The sequence below is a fragment of the Palaemon carinicauda genome, unplaced genomic scaffold, assembly GCF_036898095.1.
Source record: "Palaemon carinicauda isolate YSFRI2023 unplaced genomic scaffold, ASM3689809v2 scaffold120, whole genome shotgun sequence".
NCBI lineage: Eukaryota > Metazoa > Arthropoda > Malacostraca > Decapoda > Palaemonidae > Palaemon > Palaemon carinicauda.
Genome location: NW_027168705.1, coordinates 283030 through 296477, shown reverse-complemented (window position 1 = coordinate 296477; position 13448 = coordinate 283030). Strand labels below are relative to the sequence as shown.

At 41.1% G+C, this 13448-nt stretch overlaps 1 long non-coding RNA gene across 3 annotated transcripts; it reads left to right on the top strand.

Annotated features, from left to right (window-relative positions):
- The first annotated feature begins 2052 nt into the window (after nt 1-2052).
- LOC137635406 (uncharacterized) lies at nt 2053-12648 on the top strand. 3 transcript variants are annotated; one of them, XR_011042667.1, is made up of 3 exons: nt 2053-4026; nt 10111-10244; nt 11463-12648. It is a non-coding gene; the product is annotated as an uncharacterized lncRNA (long non-coding RNA). The 3 variants fall into 3 exon arrangements; XR_011042665.1 differs by having other exon boundaries at nt 2053-4081; XR_011042666.1 differs by lacking the exon at nt 2053-4026 and adding an exon at nt 5384-9033.
- Nucleotides 12649-13448: the final 800 nt, after the last annotated feature.

The following is a 13448-nucleotide window of genomic DNA, read 5'->3' as shown; positions in this document are numbered from 1 at the left end:
AAATGTTTCACCCAACCAGGACTGTTTCCAAGGAAAAGGCGTAAAGACTCAGGCTGGTAACATGCCCCAGGGTATGTTCCCTGCGCAAAGCAACCTTCCACCGTCTTTGACCCACAATGCACCAAGAAGAAGGCCGTGTCAGGCCTGGTAAGGACAGGGTAAAGGTCACCATTCGTACTTTGGTCGTTGCCCAGTGTAGACCTAAAGTTGTTCCGTAACTGGAATACAAACCACGCTATTTATTAGGGGTTATACTTTCGGCGAAGCTGAAATGACGAGCCATTAAAATTTACCGAAGGTTAACTACCCACACCACTAAATAGGTGGGGGTAGGGGTGGGGTAGCTTGCTACCACTCCCGTTCACACACCTGTGATTTAGTCACTTTACCTTTGGCTTGGATCGAGAGCTCTTTTAACTTTTTTTCTCTTATACTTGTGTCTATACAGTATATGAAAACATTCTTAATGTTTATATATATTTGTGTATAGAAATATGATAAGTTTCCTTTTCAGAGTGTGTGATACGTATACGACAACGACACGTGTACATTAGCAAGGCCAGCACAGTTCCACTTCGTGGGGAAGGACCTCTCCCTCTTTGGTCCATCGGTCTTCCTGTCGGCATATAACCGTTAACTCGGCCGCCGCAGGGGAATCGTCATCGCCTGGACCCTCTTCATTCATCTATTGCCTTTTCCGTTTTCTTACGGGAAACATGGATTTCTGTGCGAAGGGAATGTGGCTCTCAAAGATTTGACTACGGTCTTTCTCTTCTCGAGGTCGTTCACCTTTACAACAACATGGTACTATTGGGAGAAGTTTTCGGTCGCGACTTAAACTGTGACCTGTGTTTGCGACATCCAATAGGCCTAAGCTTATAATATTTGTCTATAGTATTTGTTTTTTTTTTTCAGGAAACCTTAGAATTAATAAATTTGTTACATTTTATTTCAGAACTTTGTTTTAATCCGGAAAAAACTTATTATCGGCTGATTAGCACTCTGACTTTAGGCAAGGTTGCCACCTCGCAGTTAAAGTCTAATGGCTAATCTACATGAATAACTCCAGGTCAGTATTAGTTAGGGAATAATACAAATTGTATCTGAATTTGTCATTTTCAGTGACGTGGTTTGTTTTTAGCAGTAGATTTTTTTTCTATTACGTGTTTTATGAAAATAACTGTAGTTGTCCCGATGCAAGATACAAACTAGCAGGGGTGTGTTTACCCACTGCCTCTGCCAGCACTAGTGAATAACCGTCTCTTTTTATTTCTGCTGGGTAAAGTGTAGACGTGTCTCACTCTCCCGTTAGCCTAAACTGGCTGGAACTAATTTCTTTTCTCTTTTTCTGTTTGAGGTGTGACTACCTGTGAGGTCTAACCATGCCACTTTGTCCAGGCCGTGAAGGGCGCCATTGCAGCACCTTCATGTCCTCGGAGGAGACATCCTCACAGTCTCTGCCGTTCGTGCCGAGGTCACTCGTGTTCAAAGGAATCTCCTCGTGTGTATCGTGAGTGGTCGCCCTCCCAGTGGGTGAGGTCTGGTAGGCGAAAGAAGTTTAAAATGGATTCTCCACCTTCGAGGTCAGGATGTGTAGGTATATGCAGTACCTTGTGTTCCAATGTATTGTAACCACTGACTACTCTCTCAGGAGTTACTCTAGTTTCAACTTGCGACCAGAAAATGTTTCACCCAACCAGGACTGCTTTCCAAGGAAAAGGCGTAAAGCCTCAGGCTGGTAACATGCCCCCAGGGTATATTCCCTGCGCAAAGCAACCTTCCACCGTCTTTAACCCACAATGCACCAAGAAGAAGGCTGTGTCAGGCCTGGTAAGGACAGGGTAAAGGTCGCCATTCGTACTCTGGTCGTTGCCCAGTGTAGACCTAAAGTTGTTCCGTAACTGGAATACAAACCACGCTATTTATTAGGGGTTATACTTTCGGCGGAGCTGAAATGACGAGCCATTAAAATTTACCGAGGGTTAACTACCCACACCACTAATTAGTGGGGGTAGGGGTGGGGTAGCTTGCTACCACTCGCTTTCACACACCTGCGATTTAGTCACTTTACCTTTGGCTTGGATCGAGAGCGGTTGTTTCCTCTCTCCCTCCTCGCCTAATCTGGACTGCCATTAATTTTTGTCTTTTAACTTTTTTTTCTCTTATACTTGTGTCTATATATGAAAACATTCTTAAAGTTTATGTATATTTATGTGTATAGAAATGTGATAAGTTTCCTTTTCAGAGTGTGCGATACATATACGACAAAGACACGTGTACATTAGCAAGGCCAGCACAGTTCCACTTGGTGGGGAAGGACCTCTCCCTCTTTGGTCCATCGGTCTTCCTGTCGGCATTTAACCGTTAACTCGGCCGCCGCAGGGGAATCGTCATCGCCTGGACCCTCTTCATTCATCTATTGTCTTTGTCATCGTCGCCCACGTCATTAAGTTTAGGTCATCGTCATCAAAGTCGTGGTGGTGGATGTCATCGTCTTTGGAAGTCATCAGAGTCTTCGTCATATATAATTTTCCCAGTACAGTAGTATAGTTTTTCAGGAAACCTTAAAATTAATATTTTTGTTACGTTATTATTTTACAGAACTTAATTTTAATCAGGAAAAATGCAGAAATATTTGTTTTTTCTCTTTTCAGAATATGATCTACATGGTGATCCGAGCATCATCGAAGAAATTGGTTTGTAATAAATGGGAACAGCACGGGGATAGTCTTGCCAATAAAATGAGGGAAGTAACAAATATCATATCACCTTGGAGGTATAACATGATACCCCGAAAATGGGAGGCGACTCTTTGTCGTCTCCGTATTGGTCAAACACGGTCGACACACGAGTTTCTGCGGAAGGGCCAACACCAACCGTATTGCGAGGACTGTTTAGTACCTATAACAGTGAGGCATTTGTTGACCGAATGCCCTAATTGTAATAACTTGAGAAATAGATATCTGTTTGAGACTTGAGGTGAGGAGGGCAGGGTCATCCTTGCCAAGATTCTTGGACATGATGTGTCCTACTATGTGAGCGGCATTTTTAGATTTATTTCAGAAGCAGCTCTTCTGAAAACTATTTTAACTGTTATAATGACTTAACTTTTATGGTTTTAATTGAATTCTTTTATTTTTCATATATAATAAATGCTATCGGCGTCAATGACCTTTGATGTCAGGATGCCAGAAAACTTTCAATCAATCAATCATATTCTCGCCTATGGGTAGCAGTGGCAGGTGATGTAACTGCACCATATTGGTTCTCTCTCTGCTTCCCCTCTCACCGGTGTACCTGTTGACATGGAAACGGATACAGTACACGTGTGCTTGGGTCATCAAAAACCAAGCAAAGATGAAAGCGGCTTGAACTGCTTCCCAAAAACCCCATGGATCAGGGAGACGAAGACGTACGTCGGCAATATCCGCCCTACTTGATGCGCATTTACTTGACTGCCCAGCGTTTGTTTAAAATAATATATTTGTCTGTGACGATGACAGACGGAAAGAAAAAAGATTGCCACAGAATAATCCATAGAAAACAAAGTGTATTACTTGAATGGACGGACCCCCTCTGACTAGTTTGGTCTACGAAAGGCAAACCTTTTGGATGGTAAGATCCGAGTATCCACTTGTAGAGGATTCAGTTTTGTATTGCTTGGTAAATTTTTTGTTGAAAATTTATGAAATTCTGTAATGGATTTTGACATTTGACATTTATATAAGGTGGAGACAGTTGGTTGACATGCGACATCCTGTACTTTTCTTAATGGTGTGTGTTTTTTATAATAATTTTTGTTCATTTCAGGTGTATTTAGACATTGCATGAATATGCATACTTATACCAAGGCACTTCCCCCAATTTTGGGGGGTAGCCGACATCAACAAATGAAACAAAAACGAAAAAGGGGACCTCCACTCTCTACGTTCCTCCCAGCCTGACAAGGGACTCAACCGAGTTCAGCTGGTACTGCTAGGGTGCCACAGCCCACCCTTGTCTCAAACTAGCAAGCTGTGTTGTACAGTATGTTACTGGGATGTCAGTGTACAACCACTCCAAACTTTGGTGATATTGAATCGTAGAGAAACATTTGGTTCCATTTGTTATTTTTCTGAAAATGTTATACGTGTTATGAGGTATTTTGGGATTTTCGTCCATTGCAAATATTTTTTAAGCTAGTCTTAATTTGTTAGGACCAAAGTGTAAAACCTGAAAGTCTTTCAGTTGGTAAAAAGGAAAAGGAATGAGAATGAAGATAGTCAGACCTTACCACCTGTTGGTTTGTGTATCATAAATTGATTAACTTAACTTGGAGGTGCTTTACATTATTTATGCAATAAATTTGGTTAGTTCTACACGAAGGCAAACCCTCTGCTTTTTAATAGGTGCATGATTTCAGCGAAGCACAAAATTCAGATATTGGAATTTCTAACAAGTTGAGGTAGTTGGTGTTGGGTAACCGGGTAACCCCCCACCCCTGTGCACTGCCATCTCACATAGTAACCACTTTGTCTTCAGCTACCAAGTAGTAGGCTTACAGGCGTGCTCTCGGTACTAGCAGACTTAGCTTTTTTGCACTTAATCTTTTTCATTGCAGATTGGTGTGTGTTTGGCGAAGGGAGAAAGCACGTTTAGGCATGCCTTCCTGTCCAGGTGTTCTCGGATGTAGGTGTGGAACCTTTGAGCGTGACCTCTGTTGATCCACATTCTTTGTGTCCCTCTGGGTGGTTGTGGCCGATATGGTAACGTGCCAGACTGGGGTATAACTCCTGCTCAAACTTGATAGTTCCTTTGGTCGCTACAACCTCACCATCCTTGTGAGCTAAGGATGGGGGTTTGGTGGAGCCTATTGTTCATAGCTATGTTGTACAAATTTGAGTCTTTTATGCAAATAACCCCTTTAATCACTTATTTTACAGATGTATCAAGTTGACGTAATGTTTTTATTTATATAGACACACTTTCATCATTACGGTGTAAGCGTTGCCCTTTTCATTTCTGCATATTGCGGCACTTTTGGAGGGCGGGGAAATCTTTTCGGTCTCCTCCCCTTTTGACGCCGGACAACCTATATGCTGGTGACCTCCCCCTTTCTCAGAGTGCAGTGACCCATCCTCTTCCGTAAGAGTGTCGTCTTCGTGTGGATACTCTTCTCCATTGAGACATAGATGTTGCTCACTTCCTGCGAGTTCATCTTAGGAGCTTGGCTTCGGTCTTGCTGCTCTTCGTTGACGACGCTGCACTCCTTCGTTCTACGGTGGCAGCCGGCAGAGGGAGTATATAGTCTGAGGCATGTTCCTGGGCCTCATCTGTTTAATTTCAAATTAAATTGTTTTAAGACTTAACTTTTGTATAGCAATAACGATGCTGATATCAGTTCTGTGATGGCAGCTGGCGGAGGAAGTGCATAATCTTAAGCATGTTCTGAGGCCTCTTGGGGAACACCTTTCCTGTCTGCGGGTTAGGCTGTTCTCTGAATTGGTTTTTCTTTAGCTAGTTAATTTCAAATAAAATTTTTTCTAATCTAACTTTGGTACAGCACTAACGACACCGCACTTTCGTTCTGCAATGGCAGCTGGCAGAGGGAGTGCATAGCCCTTAGCATGTTCCTGTACCTTTCGGGGGACACCTTTCCTGTCCATGGGTTTATTTGTTCTCCTAAAGGGCTTTTTTCTTTTCATTCTTGTTGGTTTTCCTTGGCGCTAGCAACACGGTATTTCTTCTTTCGGCTCTGTCACCCGTCGTAAGGAGTGCCAAGTCAGATTTTCCTGTTCCTGCCTATTCACCACCTTCTTTGCCTGCTTCAGTTACCAGTTCCTGATCATCACGCTAAGACGTCCTTTCCCGTACGCAGGGTTGGTCATCTCTAGAGCTGTTGCTGACTAGAACTCCTCAGAGATCTCAGGAGGTGACACCAAAAACGAGCTTCGGCTACGTTTCACGGCAAACGCTCGATGTCGACCTTCAACTTGAGCTAGAGCTCATTGATGGGAAGCAGACAATGCCTCCAGGTATTGGAACTTTCCTTACCAAGGAGTCCCTCCACCAACTGCTGTTCTAGGCAGTATTGCCGACAGCAGCAACAGAGGTTGGTCGCCTTTCCTTTATGCAAGAGAGACTTGCTTCACCTGTTTGATTTCCTCTTCGGGGGATTCCTCCGGCTGGAGTTGGATTTCTCCATGCCCCGCCTTTTGAGCAATTTTCGTCTCACCCAGTTGCATCATCTTGCCTAGCGGACTCGCCTCTCCAGGTTGACTAATCTCATCTAGCGGAAGTGCCTCACCCATTCCTGCTGCAGCTATGCGCGATCAATGTCGGTTTCTGATCGACAGCGATCACCCGTCGGTTCGTGATCGCGGGAGCTCACGATCGCCCACGATCTGTCAGCTTGCGATCACCCGTCGGTTCGTGATCACCCACGGTTGCCCAGCAGCTCCTGGTCGTCCATGTTTCCCCATCAGCTTGCCATCACCCACAAACGCCAGTCAGCTCTCTTCCGGGTTTCTGGTGTCCCAACAATTGCTTTCAGCACCTGACGTTTTCCTTTACGCATGATCGCTCGCACTTCAAAACCTACGAGGTAACACAGACCAGCTTGTATCCGGCCTCTGCCCAGTTCTAATCTTCTTGTGCCTCTGCTGGCAACTCGTCAAAACCTCTGGTAGTAACCACTAGTCAGTGTCTCACTACCCAGCTTGCTACTTCTCTTTCCGAGGTAAAGTTGCTCTTCCGACTTGCGGGTAGATTCGCCAACGGCTACCGAAGAATCTCTTAAGCCTTGTCCTTTGGTGCGTTTTTTCCGACTTTGTTCAACGGAGAACTTCGCGGGGTTGGTGTCGCAGAACTCTACCAGCTACAATCCTCGCTTTGAGCAAGCTCACTGCTCTTCCAAGCATGACTCTCCTCTGTTCATCAGTGTCTCTCCTCATCTAGACGACACAGATCGTCATCCTTCAGTCTCTTCAAGTTGCGCTACTTCAGTAGTGCTTCTCTTGACCTGCAGTCGAGGGAGTTAAGCACACACTCCCTTCTTGGAACCCAACCTAGCACTCTCCATCGATGGGTAGGGTAAAGCACAATTGTCAACATTGGCACTTAATACCTCACTCGCCACTTAGAACTACTTGTTTCACACAAGTACTGTACAATGTTTTCGGTTCCCGATGTTTTCATCTTCTTTGGGGCTTTGACAAACCCTGTTATACAGAGATGGTTATTCTTAGGCATGTTCATCATCATCAGCCTGCAGAAGTTTCCTCAGATCAACGGGGTCCAATGTCGAAGATGGTGGTAGTCTCTAACTTATATGAGACACGCTTTCAGCCAGAATTGGTTAAATCTCAAGAGCCACCGTTTAACTGTGGTTCATCAAGCCCGCATCGGACTCCTTCAAATCCAATCTCTTTAGGGGCAGCCAGATCCCAGGGATTCAGCATGAGGAATCGCCCTTTTTTCTGGTCTACGGGCCCCAGGTAGGAAACGGACCTGAGAAGAGGATTGACAAAAGAGAATCTCCGCCGAGGAGTCGACCTCCTCGTCCCTTCCCCAGATTTGACGCTCTCTTCACATGCTGCAAAAGTTGACCCCACGTGCTGTACCACCCGGCCTCTGGTCAGAATCTGAATGGTACTATCATTTAGATCTCCTAGAGATGAGTGCAGCCTTGCAGCAGATACATCAATCCCTGTTTTATTAGTTTGTTCCGTAACTGGAATACCAAGTGTTTTATTAGTTTGTTCCGTAACTGGAATGCCAAGTGTTTTATTAGTTTGTTCCGTAACTGGAATGCCAAGTGTTTTATTAGTTTGTTCCGTAACTGGAATGCCAAGTGTTTTATTAGTTTGTTCCGTAACTGGAATGCCAAGTGTTTTATTAGTTTGTTCCGTAACTGGAATGCCAAGTGTTTTATTAGTTTGTTCCGTAACTGGAATGCCAAGTGTTTTATTAGTTTGTTCCGTAACTGGAATACCAAGTGTTTTATTAGTTTGTTCCGTAACTGGAATACCAAGTGTTTTATTAGTTTGTTCCGTAACTGGAATACCAAGTGTTTTATTAGTTTGTTCCGTAACTGGAATACAAGGCGTTTTATTAGTTTGTTCCGTAACTGGAATACAAAGCTACGCTATTTAGGGGTATTATATGATAAATAGCTAAGGGTTGTATCGTTAGGAAAAATACAAATTGTCTATAAATTTGTCATATTTAGTTATTGATAATTTGAGATTTATGTTTTCTGTTGGATATTTTTGCATCTCCGAATGAGGACCTGCATAGTGAGTAATTTGTAACATTCTTTCATGGCCCAGGTTAAGACTCCGTTTCTCCGGGAAGCCACGTTGGGAACCCTCGAGAGATTTTCAAGGTCTCTGATGAATTGAGGACCCAGTTTGTTTAGAACTTCCTTCTTGTATGCTTTAGTAATCTTTTGTGTTCAGTTGTTCTTGGTGATGCTGTGGTAGTCGTTTGTAATCCCCATATCAGGAAGTAATTCTACCTTGTAAATCATTGAATTCCATTTGTTATTCACAAATTCGAGAAGACAATGAGTAAGCTGAATGGCTTTTGTAATGTCAATTGTTTGGGTAGCTTTGATGATTTGTCTATGTAGCCCAATATTTAGGTTCTGTTTTTATCTGAGAGTAATGTAAATACTATTGTCAGAAATATTCATTGCTGCTTGTTTCCTCCTCCATCTATGAAGAGTCTTAACCCAATCATCAATATCTTTGCGGTTACAAGTTGAGAATCCCTCATACAAAGTTGTTTTGATCAAAAGCGTTAAGGATTTCAGAATAGCCCTGTACTGTCGAGTTCACAATTCCCATGTTTTATTCTGACAAAACTTGCATAATATATCTTACTGAGTGGCAACTGTTCCTCTTGGAAATAATTACTCACACTGGGCCAAAACTCAACTGCATCCATGCAGTGAAGAACATAGTTACCCGGGATTTATTACCAGCCCTCCACATCAAATAGTTGTCCCTCGTCATGTGGTTTCTTCCTGAAAAACCTGGAGATTTTGGAATGGTAAATAAGTAAGGGATTGATCTTAAGGTCCCCAGTTGCATTACCAAACCTCCTCAGAGTTAGTGTATCTTTCATAAGTTTATACCCAGGCAATGCCCTATCTTTGTGTGGTATAAATCCTCCTCGGGCTTTTCCAAGAGAGGCCCTTTTACCCCCAATGGACGTACTGGTACGGTCCACAAAACTCCTCCCTTTACCCCCCATGGATGTACCAGTACGTCCTTGCAAAAAACTGCTTTTTTAAATTTTTTTTTGCATATCTTCGATAACTTTTTGAGAAACTTCAGGCATTTTCCAAAAGAATGAGACCAACCTGACCTCTCTTTGACAAAAATTTAGGTTGTTAGAGCAATTAAAAAAAATATATTGCAAAATGTGCTTGAAAAAGAAAACGCCTGGAGGTTAAGAGTTGGAAAGTTCCAAATAGCTTGGGGATAAAAGGGTTAAAAAGCTCATTAATCTTACTGTATAAAACAAATACTTCTATGGTTGAAAATTGTTTGAATACGGAACTCTTCGGAGTCTGGGTAGTTTGATCTCTTGTACTACTGTAGTGGTTGTGTAGATTGCTGATTTAGCCTCCCCAGTTCCAGCGCTGTCCTGTGTGTCTCAGATATTACAATCCAGTCTAATCTTGCCACTAAGCATCATGTATGCTTTTAGCTCTCTTCTTAAGAACTCTGTAAATCAGTATCGAAACTTCACAGTCATGTTTAGCCTAACGGCTCTCCCCTAAAGGTTTGGTCCTGAATGAGAAGGGGCTTATCAGTTAGGCACTGGTAACGAGGGAGACCAGCCTATTACAGATGAGAGTGGAGTTAGATCTATTGAGTTAGGAGAGGAAGAGAGTAAAAGGTTTTCCTGTATAAGTTGATCACAAATTTAACATACAAACAGGTTCACTTAAAACATCAGATTGATATTGGTTTGTATTAGAGAAAGAACTGAGGGATGTATGCAAAAAACCTTTAAAAAGTTGCGATCTGTATTTTATTCTATTGTTTTTAAAATCATAATTATTACCCTTGCAGTTGACACTTAATATTCCATGTTCTTGATTTTCTCATTATCTTTCAGGTGTAGGCTATAGCCAGCCAAAGTCCCCCACGACCATCGCCAGTGGGATACGACTACAAGCGGATGTTCGTAATGCCAATCTAACAGGATATTCGGCCTTACTTCGTGGACATTTATACTGAGCTAATATATAGGTACAGTAGATACTCATTTCATTATCTCTTCTATCCATAACTGTACCCCTTTATTTTTTATTCATATTGACCTCTTTTCTTGCTTTTCCTCCCCATCTTGCTACCTGACCTACCTTGACATTTTACCTCGCAGTGCAGTGCGTTTTTTGCCTTATTGCACCCCAGTTTAGAATGGCCTTCTCTGTCCAATGCTGGGCCATGTGGACAAAAATTAAAAGTCCAACCCTGATATTAACAGATAGAATTCTCCCACAGGAATCAATAAAGATCTTAGGATTTTATTACTAGTCTAAAAAAAAAGAAATTCATTACTGAAATATATTTGAAATTATGAAAAATACTGTTGCAGTTTATGAGCGTATTCACACTTGCAATTGATTAATCTATATAAATATTTTTGATTTGAATAAATACAGTATTCTCACATGGATACAAAAAACATCACAATGTTCATTTAAAAAGGCACACTATTGCTAATTTTTCATAGAAATTCTCTTTTTCTTGCCATCTAAGACAACCTTAGGTTTTTATGATGAGAAAAACCTTGTTCTAATCAGCCAATTTAATAGACAAGATTAATGTTCAAAATAGTACTACCTATTTTATGATCTGTTATATTTTCATATAATAATCTTGATAAACTACCCTTTGATATATTGAAGTTATAGTAAACAATGAGCATGTCAAACAATTTTGTTTGCAATGGTTCTGGTTGTAATATTTGGTCTTTCAGTTTTCTGTACTCTTCAATCTATTGAAATCATTGAATAATATACAGTATGCTGTGTCAGGACTGAAATGGTATGTCCATTTGTTAAGGATAGATGGTGGCGAGGGAGTGAGTAGGGCGTGGGAAGAACTTGTTAAGGGGAGAAGGTCGAAAGGGAGGCAGAGAATTGCATGGCGAGATAAGGTGAAGGATAATATGGAGAGAAGAGGAGAATGCCTTTGTTAATGTAGGGATAACATTGCTAAAGAATTTCTTGATGATTTTGTAGTGGAGAGGGGTGGGGCTAAACGTGGCTGTCTATTTTCTTGAATTGTTGATCACTATGACAAGATGTTAATTTAATTCACTTAAAGAGGCAGCTGCTCAAGTTTTATCAGTCTGGTAATGAAGCACTTTTACTATTTCATATGAAGAATTTATACTAAACTGATAGTTGAGGAAATGAAGGTACAGTAGTGACCCTTTTGATAACGTTTGTTTTATTACAGGTAATACATCAGAGAGAGATTAAGCCTACATAGACCTCAATCAACTTAAGCGATCCCTGCAGTACCACTGTCTCTCTCATCAATGTCAAGATGTTGCTAAAAGCTGAATAATATTGTTCTTGGTGACCCTGGCCAACTTTCCTTCTGTCACGTACTCTCTACACTTTCTTTTGACTCAATTTTGAAACGACATCTAAATTAACTATGTGAACTTGAAGTAGTTAAACTCCAGTATCAGTTCAAAGGACGTATAGGGTTCAGTGTTCTCACCACTGATGTCTGTCTTGTGCCCTTTCCAACTCCTGGGTAGTCATAACCATTTTGTGCATGTGAAGTGTAACCGGAGTTGGTTAGGACGAGGATAAAAATATGGGGCATTATGGGATCAGTCCATTGAATTAATTAAATTTGTTTTTCTCCCTTTTCATGATGTTTTGAAATGTATTTCAAATACTAGGAGTTATAATTAAAATCATATATGTAATTGGTAAGTTAAGTAAAATGGCATCTGATTGTGAAAAGACAACTTTTGAACAAGAATTTAGTAATTTTGTTAAATTCAATCTAAGAATTTGTAATGAATTTAGTGATTTGGATAAATTTACCCTTTGATTTGACAAATTATTTTTGAACATATTTAGTAATTTGGTAAAATTTATACTTTGATTTGCCAAAGTGAATTTTTTGTATTTTATGGGACTTGAATAATTTGTATTTTATGGGAAACTTATGATTGCTTTTTGTTTTTATTCCAAGTATTCAAATGTTAACTTGGTTTATGGTATTTTTAGCTAGTCAATTGAGGTTTTTTCATTGAATAACTAATTCACTGTATATCATAACTAATTGATTTTTATAAAATACTCCTGATGTTCCAATTGCTTCTCTCTGGAATCTTAATTTCATCGACATTTTTACCCCTAAAACTTAAAGAATTTCCTGATTTATTTCCTTTCAATAGGCTTTATACTTTTAGTAAAGTGATGAGACTGGAGCGGTCCATGGCAATAACTGTTTAGTACCTCTTACAGTGAGGCATTTGTTGACCGAATGCCCCAATTATAACAACCTAAGGAATAGATATTTGTTTGAGGCTCGAGGTGAGGGTGGCAGGTTCATCCTTGCCAAGATTCTTGGAAATGATGTGTCCTACTATGCAAGTGGCATTTTTAGATTTATTTCAGAAGCAGGTCTTCTGAAAACTATTTAACTTTTATGATTTTAATTGAATACTTTTATTTTTTATTTTATTTTTTATTTTTGTATACAAATTAAATGTTACCGGCATCAATGACCTTAGATGTCAGGATGCCTGAAAACTTTAAATCAATCAATCAATCATAGCAATAACCAACGGCTTGTGCTAGCCACACATTAGTGTCTTTCAGTTACCATTTCAGATTTTGGGTTTTGATCGTCGTATATTATTAGCAGTACCAGCCGAACACGGTCGAGTCCCTTGTCAGGCTGGGTGGAACATAGAGAGGAGAGGTCCCCTTTTCTGTTTCATTTGTTTGATGTTGGCTACCCCCCAAAATTGGGGAGAGTAGGAGAGGTCCCCTTTTCTGTTAAATTTGTTTGATGTTGGCTACCCCCCAAATTTGGGGGGAGTAGGAGAGGTCCCCTTTTCTGTTAAATTTGGTTGATGTTGGCTACCCCCCAAAATTGGGGGGAGTAGGAGAGGTCCCCTTTTCTGTTAAATTTGTTTGATGTTGGCTACCCCCCAAAATTGGGGGGAGTAGGAGAGGTCCCTCCCCTTTTCTGTTAAATTTGTTTGATGTTGGCTACCCCCCAAAATTGGGGGGAGTAGGAGAGGTCCCTCCCCTTTTCTGTTAAATTTGTTTGATGTTGGCTACCCCCCAAAATTGGGGGGAGTAGGAGAGGTCCCTCCCCTTTTCTGTTAAATTTGTTTGATGTTGGCTACCCCCCAAAATTGGGGGGAGTAGGAGAGGTCCCCTTTTATGTTAAATTTGTTTGATGTTGGCT